This window comes from Colobus angolensis, unplaced genomic scaffold, assembly GCF_000951035.1.
Source record: "Colobus angolensis palliatus isolate OR3802 unplaced genomic scaffold, Cang.pa_1.0 Scaffold539, whole genome shotgun sequence".
Lineage (NCBI taxonomy): Eukaryota > Metazoa > Chordata > Mammalia > Primates > Cercopithecidae > Colobus > Colobus angolensis.
In genome coordinates this window covers 359,626-369,408 of record NW_012118921.1, presented here as the reverse complement: position 1 = coordinate 369,408, position 9,783 = coordinate 359,626, and the positions used below count along the sequence as shown (strand labels likewise).

Here is a 9,783-nt window from a genome sequence, read left to right as displayed (position 1 = left end):
AAAAAAAAAAAAAAAGCCATGGGGATGCCAAAGGGGATCTCATTCATTCATTCAGTCAGTCATCTGTTTGTTCCTTTGTTCATTCATTCATTCAACAGGCCAGTACTGAGGTCCCAGTCTGTTCCAGGCTCAGCCTCAGAAGGAAAGACGATTCTGAAAGGGTCTGCCCTGGTCTCAGAGACTCTCAGCAGTTTGACCCCTATCGCTGGTCACTCGCTGGAGGTGAGAGAGTGGAGGGCAGAAAGAAGGAGATGGGATTGAGCTGTGCCACACCTGACCCGGGGCCACCTGCCCGGTGTGCTGGGGAAGGCCGAGGGGCACATCCGAGACTGCTGGTGACTGAGACGCAGTGTGCGGTTTTCAAATGCTCTCTGGTCTGTGCCCTCCCGAGAGTGTCAGAACACCCCTGAGGGTGCGGGGCAGGGCAGGGCTGATTCCTACCCGAATCCCAGTTCTTCTCCCATCTCTGGCCTCCTGAGTTGTCTGGGGACAGCCTGAGCATTTAAAATCTCATCCACCCATTACTGATGCTGAAGTGTTTAATATAAAGCTATCACCCGCTTGGCAAGCGCCCCCATTAACTGGCGTGCTCATGGAAACCTGTAGCTTTGAAGTTGACAGACCTTTTAAGTTTTACCTTTTAAGCTAATGGGAAGGCACCGACATCTGTTTGTACTTACACATCTCTACAACAGAGCAGCGTTACCTCACAGTTGCTATGGCTACCTGGAGTCACCAGCTCTGTTTGGGGGCTATTATTATCCCTGTGACAGCCTTCATTATGGCCGGGGCAGAGAAGCTGCAGACACATGATAGGAAAACCAGGCTGCCTTTGTGTGCAAAACTTTCTACAGCCTTACATGCTCATGCTACACACACATACACACGCACGAATGCAGGGCACGTTAGTCTGATACCCAATGGGGAAAAACTGGATCCCACCAAGTCAGACCTCCTCTTTTTCCCTTTTATATCACAGAATCCTTTGAATCCAAAACTGAGACTTGTAGAATCATCCTCAAGGCTCCCAATAATTAAATTTCTAGAGTGTCAAAGTCTTCAACTTTTCACCACCTGAGAAACTTGGGTTCTAGATTCCAGACTCAGAGAGAGCTAGAAGCAGAGAAATCTAGAGTTATAGGGCCATAGTATCTTATGACTAAAAGAGGCCTTCAATGGTATTTTGTCCAGTTTCCCACTAAATGTAGTTTTCCCTACAGATCATCATCTGGCATCTGCTTGAATACTCCTGGGAGCGGTGAGCTCACTAACTAAAACTTTAAAAATCCTTTTCTATGTCGAACCAAAAGATTCCTCCATGTCACATGCACTTCCTTGTGGTGGCTGTGCCTGCTCCTTGGGGATATAGAGGCCCAGCTGAGTCTGCCTCACAAGAGAAGGAGCAGGCTCACCCAAGACTTTTCTTGTCTGGACTGAACATCCCAGGACTTCCACTGAGCACCCTCCTCAGGCAAGGCAAGTCGGGGGCCTCAGTCTGGTGGAGAAAGACGGGCTCTGCCATCTTCAGTCTCCAGCCACTCTCCCCTCTGGTCACATGCACACAAAGAGAATGCCATAGCAAAGGGGATTTCCCCACCCACCTGCACAGGTTTGAGCCCCTCAGGCAGCTGTGCACCTGGCCCACAATTTTTATGGTCAGAAAATCCAATCTAGGTGACCTAGGAATTTGCTAGCCCTTGGGCAGCTGACAATTCCCTTTGGTAAATCTGGGCTTAAGACACCACCAAGGGAGATCAAAGATTTGGCAAGAAGGAGAAATCTGGCTCCTTAAAGCCAGGAGTCCCCACGATCTTCACTACTCTCTTCCTCCTCCTTCTGGGAATCAGCCTTTGGAGGCCAGTCTGGGCAGTGCCTCCCCCCTGCCAGCAGGCCCTCCCTCCGCACCCCTAGCTTAGCTTGTGCCTCCCTGGCAGAGTCTACCCTCCTGGACCAGCGCCAGGCCAGGACTCAGAGCAGGGCTGAGGCCTGGGAGTTGCAGGACCTGCTCAAGGCCCTTGATGGGACAGCAGGACCCCCAAGCTTGCTCCAGACTCCCAGGAACCCACCCCCCAGGGCTGCTCCTCTCCAGCCCCTCAGCATCCATCATACTGACCACAGCTCCCCTTCTCCCCAGCTGTCCTCGCAGAGCTTCCAGCCAAGCGGCCAGGGCTGGGGGTGGGGAGAGGTGTCTTATGGCAGCTGGGGAGAGGCACAGGGAACTAAAAATACAGTTTACATGGCAAGGCTCCTCCTCTCCCTGCAGGCCCAGAGGGGCTTATTGGAGGAGGGCTGGCAAGGACCTAACACCCTAATCCCCCAGTCAACAGGTGTGGCCTGGGACACCGATCTGCCTCCCTCCCCGCTCCCCAGCCTTGGAGTGGCTTCTCCAGCTCCACCATCCACCTGTCACCTGGACAGAGACCAGCCCCACCTCCACAGTCACCTAACCCCACATCCACCCATCCTCCCCTTTCTTCAAGGCCCATTGCATAGGAACAGCTCCCCTGCCAGGACTCCTCCTACCCCGCTCTACCCATTCCCGGCAGATGTGCCCCCTTTCCCTCTCTAGCTCCAGCATGGGTGCAGCCTTCTCATCTCTCTTGCTTTGGGATGCACCCGTCTGGACTGGCTTCTCCCCATTTCTACCCTGTGAGTGCCTCAGAGGCAGGAATATAAAAGCCACAAACTTATATTGTACTTAAGAGCACACCAGGGACACCCCTCCTCCCAGCAGCCCTATCTTTTGCGGGAGACACTTTTACAAGCCTCACTTCACACTTGAGAAAACTGAGGCACAGAGAAGTTAAGTTACTTTCTCAGAGTCACACAGCTAGGAAATACCAAGCCCAAGATTGGAACCCAGGCAGTCTGGCTTCCGGGTCTCTGCTTCATGGCTAAGAACTGGTCTAATTTGGGGTCCGTCCCCCTCACTCTCTCACCTGCTCTACAGTACCTGGCAAAGGACCAAGCCAACATGCTCTTCGATTGTTTATTTTTGCATTGAGTCTATACAGGATCTTGGCTTGCTGGAGGCAAAGGCAAAGACAGCTGGTGACCTTGCCCCAGGGGCTGACAATGGGGGCCCCACTGCCATCTAGTGGGAACAAGGAGAAAAGCCTGCACCTCTGCCCTGCCCCTTCCATCTGGGCTCTCTGTTTCTCAGTCCCTCAACCCAGCCAGCCGGGAGGGGTCTTCTGTCTCTATATTCGTTATATTCATGGCGCCTTGCTTAGAAGACCATGGATGACTTGCCAAATTATTAGAAGATGAATTGTGATCCTTTAATATTGTGATCCAGGAAAAGTGGCATAACTTTCCAAGGACGCTTTTTAAAAAATCTGTAAAATGGGAATTTTGAAAAGAATAACCTAGCTCAAATGTCACTATGAGGACTGAAAAAGGGAGCACTGGCCAGGCATGGTGGCTCACGCCTGAAATCCCAGCACTTTGGGAGGCCGAGGAGGGAGGACCACATGAGGTCAGGAGTTCAAGGCCAGCCTGGTGAAACCCTGTCTCTACTAAAAATATAAAAATTAGCCAGGCATGGTGGTGCACACCTGTAGTCTCAGCTACTCGGGAGGCTGAGGCTGGAGAATCGCTTGAGCCCAGAAGGCAGTGGTTGCAGTGAGCCGAGATCACACCACTGCACTCCAGCCTGGGTGACAGAGTGAGACCCTGTCTCAAAATAGTAATAATAATAATAATAAATAAAGTTAAGAAAAAGGGAGCACTGAATGTGGTGGATACACAGTGATAACAGAAAAACTTCAGCTAAATTAAATGTAAAGGAGTTTAATGGAGCAATGAACGATTTGCGAGCGGGGCAGCCTCCTGAGCCAGACTAGGCTTGGAGACTCCACAGCTAAGTGGTGGAAGATTTATAGACAGAAAAAGGAAAGTGACATACAGAAAACAGAAATGAGGTACAGAAACAGCTGGATTGGTTACAGGTTGGCATTTGCCTTATCTCAACATGGTTCGAACAGTTGGCTACATTTGATTGGCCAAAATGCGGTGATTGGCACAGCGTAGGCTATAGTCTGTCTATACCTCCACTTGATATAGTTCATGATATACAGAAAAACCTGTAGGCCTAACTTAAATATGTAAGGAGGCAGCTAGAGGTTAAACTTTTTTAACAACAGTAAGTGCTCAATAATTGCTCACTGTGATATAAGGTATCCATGGTCCTTGCTCTCAAGAGACTCAAAGTCTAGTGGAGGAGATACCTCAGCGGGATCCGGAATACAGCAGAGATTTCAGCAAAGGCTTTGGAGAGGTGAGAAGGCAGCACCTAGGCCTGTGAGGTGAAGGCCTTTGAGGGATCAATAGGAGTTTGTTCAGAGGTGACGGTTGGCCTGGATGTGAACGTATGAGGGAGCGTTCTGCAGACTGTTCTAAGCAGAGGTACCAAACAGTGCTGCAAAAGCCTGCCAGAGACGCGTGGGGCAAGGGGGGCTGTGGGAGGCGACACCCACTGGGAAGAACTTTATGTGCCAGGCTCAGGTGATGCCTGAGCAGCATTTTGAAGGATCAATAGGAGCTTGTTAGGAGCAAAGTGAGGAAGGGATAATTCCAAGCACAAGGACCAAGACAAGGACTTGGGAGCTCAGAACGGACAGTCATGTTCCACAGCACTCATGCTCACCTGGTGTGTGCCAGGCTCTGTGCTGGGCTCTGGGGGGAGCAAGGTGACACCAGCTGGCCTCTGAGCATTGAGAGGTGGTAGGAGGGAAGGATGTGTGACCTAATGTTGTTAGCACTTTCTGATAAGGACAATAATCAAGGTCATTCAGCATAGGGCTAAAGGCTTTGGAATGAGACTCCTGGACTTGGTGCTTGGCCCTACCATGCACTCCTTTTGTGATCCATGAAAAGTGTCATTACTTTCCAAGGTCTATGCTTTTGTTATCTATAAAGTGGAGATTTGGAAAAGAATAACCTATCTTAAATATCATTGTGAGGATTAAAAGATGGAGCACCCAGCATGGTGCCTGATACACAGTAAGTGCTCAGTAATATCACACTGTGATAGAAAGTACAGAGAAATCATGGAGGAGGGAAACACTAATTCCACCAAGGAATTAACATGTAACTGAGAAGGTGATGTCCGAGCAAGGTTTTGAAGGATCAATAGGAGTTTGTTAGGAGCAAAGTGAGGAAAAGACATTCCAAGTACAAGGATCAAAACATTCAAGGATGTAGAAGTTGTTGTGTTAGGACTAGGTTTGGTTGTTGGTAACAGAAAATTCAAAATAACATGGCTTCAACAAGAGAGTATTAACTTATCTTTCATATAGAAGTCTAGAGATAGGGGATTCAAAGCTGACATAGCACACCACAGTCTCACGGACCCAGTTTCAACCTACCTTAGTGCTCTGTCATGTTACACATATGGCCTTCACCTCCTGATCCAAGATGGCTGCTTGAGCTCCAGCCATCATGCCCTCATTCCAACCATCAGGAAGGAGAAAGGGATGTAGAAGGTTGTGCCCCTATCTTTTTTTTTTCTTTCTTTCTTTTTTTTTTTTTGAGACGCTCTGTCGCCCAGGCTGGAGTGCAGTGGCCAGATCTCAGTTCACTGCAAGCTCCACCTCCTAGGTTTACATCATTCTCCTGCCTCAGCCTCCCGAGTAGCTGGGACTACAGACACCTGCCACCTCACCCAGCTAGTTTTTTGTATTTTTTTTAGTAGAGATGTGGTTTCACCGTGTTAGCCAGGATGGTCTCGATCTCTTGACCTCGTGATCCGCCCATCTCGGCCTCCCAAAGTGCTGGGATTACAGGCTTGAGCCACCGCGCCCGGCCTGTGCCCCTATCTTAAAGAACACTTTCCAGAAGTTGTAATTAATACTTTATCTTACTGCACATCCAATGGCCATACCTCACTGCAGAGGAGGCTGGGATATGTAGTCTTTATTTCTACCTGGCCATATCACCAGATAAAAATTGGAGTTTCTATTACTTAGAAAGAAGTGGGGAATGTATATTAGATGAAAATGAGCGATTCTATCATAGGAGACATAAAATAGCATGCTATGCAGGATGTATAAATATTTGGGCGTTTCTGTGGTGGAAAAAATGAAGGTGAGAGTAATGATTAGAGAAATAAACAGAGGCCAGGCGTGGGCAGCCATGGGAGCCACAGACGTGTGGGCGTGTCCCCAGGGAGAGCCACTGGAGGGTTTCCGAGCAAGGGCGGGCCATGGTCTGATTTGCTGTCCTAGAAACATCACACTAATTGCAGATGTGATTAACATAATGGAGGGGACACATCTGGAGCCAGGAGACATTTCTCCCTAACATTTTATTATGAAATTTTTCATACATGCAGCAAAGTGGGAAGAATTTCATATGGAACACCACCTAAACTCTACCACTGGCATTTTACTAAATGAATTGAGTCACGTCTATCTCTCCCTCTACGCACCCATCTGTTCTTCTTGTTTGTGGTATTTTAAATTGCAGACATCTATCCGCTTCCCTGCAGAAACTCCACGATGCATGACACAAACAAGAGTTCAATATTTCTTTGCATTTTTTCTTTTGCTGTAAGATGTAAAATTTACATTTAATGGCACACATCTTAAATATACATTTGCTGAGATTTGACAACTACACACACTTACGTAGCTCAAACTGTATCAAGTTATAGAACATTGTCATCCCCGCAAGTTCCTGCACGCCCCTTCCCAGTCAATCCTAGCCCCCACTCACCTGCCAGAGACAACCACTGTCCTGATTTTTGTTTTGTTTTGTTTTGTTTTTGAGGCGGAGTCTCAATCTGTCACCCAGGCTGGAGTACAGTGGTGTGATCTTGGCTCACTGCAGCCTCCGCCTCCCGGGTTCAAGCAATTCTCCTGCCTCAGCCTCCCTAGTAGCTGGGACTACAGATGCATACCACCACACCCAGGCCAAGTTTTGTTTGTTTGTTTGATTAATAGAGATGGGGTTTTGCCATGTTGGCCAGGCTGGTCTCAAACTCCTGACCTCAGCTGATCCACCCACCTCGGCCTCCCCAAGTGCTGAGATTACAGGCATGAGCCACTGTACCTGGCCCTGATTTCTTTTAAAACCACAGATTGGTTTGGGGAAGGCAGACATTTGAAAGCCTGTTGGGGGACCATGTACTGAGTGGGGTGGGGTTTGGAACTGAGGGAGAGGCAGGGGAGAGGGAGAGAGGATTTCCAGGATTTCCCGGCAGGTTGAACTTGGAGGCTGGAGAGAGTCGGTTAACCAGAGTGCCCGTCATCTGCTGCCAGGAGTTGAGTTTCTAGCTGAGTGACCGGGCAGATGGTGGCGCCATTTACTAAGGTGGGGTACCAGGAGGAGGAGGGGCTGGGGGTGGGTGGAGACCGGTTTCCTTTGGGACACGTAGCATCGGGCGTTCAAGGGGCCTGTGCCTGGCAGTTGTAGGGATACAAATGCATCCCCAAGGCAGCTTCTTTCTTCTGACCCCTGTGGAGGTGTGAGCTGTCCTCTGGTGAGGTAGTGCCAGGGAGCGGTCACCAGGTTTGTCCACCTCCTTCCTGGCCAGCCGGCACCAGCGTCTATTGGGCTCCCTTCACCAGGAAGGGGAGGTGCTCTCCTTGGTCTACCCTGAAGGCTGCACGAGGGGCGTAGAGAGGGCATGGGTGTGGTTACTTCTTGGTTGCAGGACATGGGAGAGGGGACCTTACTCCTTAGGGGAAGCTGGGGAGTGCAGGGGCCCGTCTGGGCAGTCTCTAGGCCAGGTCCTCTCCTTCCTTCTTCCCTCCCCAGCATCCTGCAGCCACACACATTCTCTCTCCCCAGGCACCGCCCATCCCTATCCCAACACCTCCCCCTTTCCCTTGAAAAACAATCAAACCCGAGCTCCCCCAGGAAGGAGGCATCAGCGTCAGCCCTGCCCGAGGGCGGGCGCCCCAGGGAGGGGGCAGGAGAAGCAGAGAGGAAAAATGAAACCACAGTCACCCTAAACCAGCTGCAGCTGGTTTTCGCTGGTCTCTCTCAAATCAAATACAACCCACAGCAGAGTCATTGCTTCTTTAAAAGCCCATTTGTGGCTCATGCCTGTAATCCCAGCACTTTGGGAGGCCGAGGCTGGTGGATCACAAGGTCAGGAGATTGAAACCATCCAGGCTAACACGGTGAAACCCCATCTCTACTAAAAATACAAAAAAAACAAAAAAATTAGCCAGGCGTGGTGGCGAGTGCCTATAGTCAGTCTCAGCCACTCGGGAGGCTGAGGCAGAATTGCTTGAACCTGGAAGGCAGAGTTTGCAGTGAGCCGAGATCGCGTCTGGGCAACAGAGCCAGACTCTGTCAAAAAAAAAAAAAAAAAAAAAGCCCATTTGGTCCTCCGGAGATATTCCTATTCTTCCCATTTGTGTGACTTGGACCCATTTCTTGGGAATCAATGCCCCATCCTTATTCTGCTAAGACAGGATTGGGTTCCCCTTCCAGAGTTGCATCACAAAACATCCTGAATTTTTCTGGCAATTTGGAGAAGCCTCAGTTGACCCCATCAGGCACAGGGTTACAGCCTAAGCTATGGGAAGTGTCAGCATCCAGGAAGCAGCAGACTTCACCTGGGGAGAATGTGAGGGAGGAAGAGAAGGCCCCTTGCGGGGGTCAGCAGCATTTCAGAAATGGGAAGAGGAAGAGGAGGTGGGGAGGAAAACTTCCTAGAGGGGACGACAGGGTCAGGCCTGCATCTGGAGGGTGGATGAGAGGGAAGCCTCATGGGAGATGAGGACGACTACTAAGGGCTTCTTATGTACCAGGCTTGGGTGAGGACAGAAATACAAATATGGCTGCCTATACTGGTGTGTTAGCATACTAGCAGCTGTAACAAACAGCCCCTAAATCTCATGATGTCCTTAACCGTGACTCAAAAGATTTAGTTCTCATTTACCTCCCAGTCCCATGCAAGTTGAGAACAGGGCTCTCCTACACCCAGTGATTCAGGCACTCAGGCTCCCTCCCCAAGGACTTCCAAGACCCCCATCCCTCTGCATCCAGCAGGCAAACCACTGGAGAAAGAAATGAGGGTGGGCCGGGCACGGTGGCTCAAGCCTGAAATCCCAGTACTTTGGGAGGCAGAGGTGGGTGGATCACCTGAAGTCAGGAGTTCGAGACCAACCTGGCCAACATGGTGAAACCCTGTCTCTACTATAAATACAAAAATAAGCCTGACATGGTGGTGGGCGCCTGTAATCCTAGCTACTAGGGAAGTTGAGGCAGGAGAATCACTTGAACCCGGGAGGCGGAGGTTGCAGTGAGCCGAGATCATGCCATTGCACTCCAGCCTGGGCGACAAGAGCGAAACTCCACCTCCAAAAAAAAAAAAAGGAGGGGGGAATGGAGGATCTTATAAGGGGTTTTAGGGGGTATGCCTGAAAGTGGTGCTCATTGCCTCTGCCCAAATTCCATTAGCCAGATCACAGCCTCAGGCACCACTTACTTGGAGGGAGTTGTGGGAATAAGGTCTCTCTGTGTGTCCAGGAGGAAATGAAGCAGGGCTTGGTGACCGTACAGCATTGCCTGCCCAGTCACGGCCCAAGATAATAATAATCATCTAGTGGAAATATGAGAAAGGGAAGCTGACAATAATATTTATATAAAGAATGCACCCTAATACTCCACACGGCTCTTAATAGGTGTTCAATATTTTTTCAAGTGAGTGTTTTATCACCACTGATCAAATACACAGACGCTGGGGCAGGTGCCAGGGGCTGGGGAGAGGGTTGATGGCACAATAGAGGCAAGAAAGGCGGTAAGAGCAAAGCTAGAGAAGCAGGA

The 9,783-nt window shown here is 49.9% G+C and overlaps 1 protein-coding gene across 2 annotated transcripts in view; it reads right to left on the bottom strand.

Annotated features, from left to right (window-relative positions):
• Window positions 1–2,221, bottom strand: part of MB (myoglobin) — a 25,255-nt gene extending 23,034 nt beyond the window's left edge. Inside the window, exon 1 of one of the 2 annotated variants that reach the window (XM_011961146.1) lies at window positions 2,114–2,221. The gene's annotated coding sequence lies outside the window, so the exon portion shown is untranslated. The remainder of the gene's footprint in view (window positions 1–2,113) is intronic. The other variant, XM_011961144.1, reaches the window with a different exon arrangement.
• Between the last annotated feature and the right edge of the window lie 7,562 nt (window positions 2,222–9,783).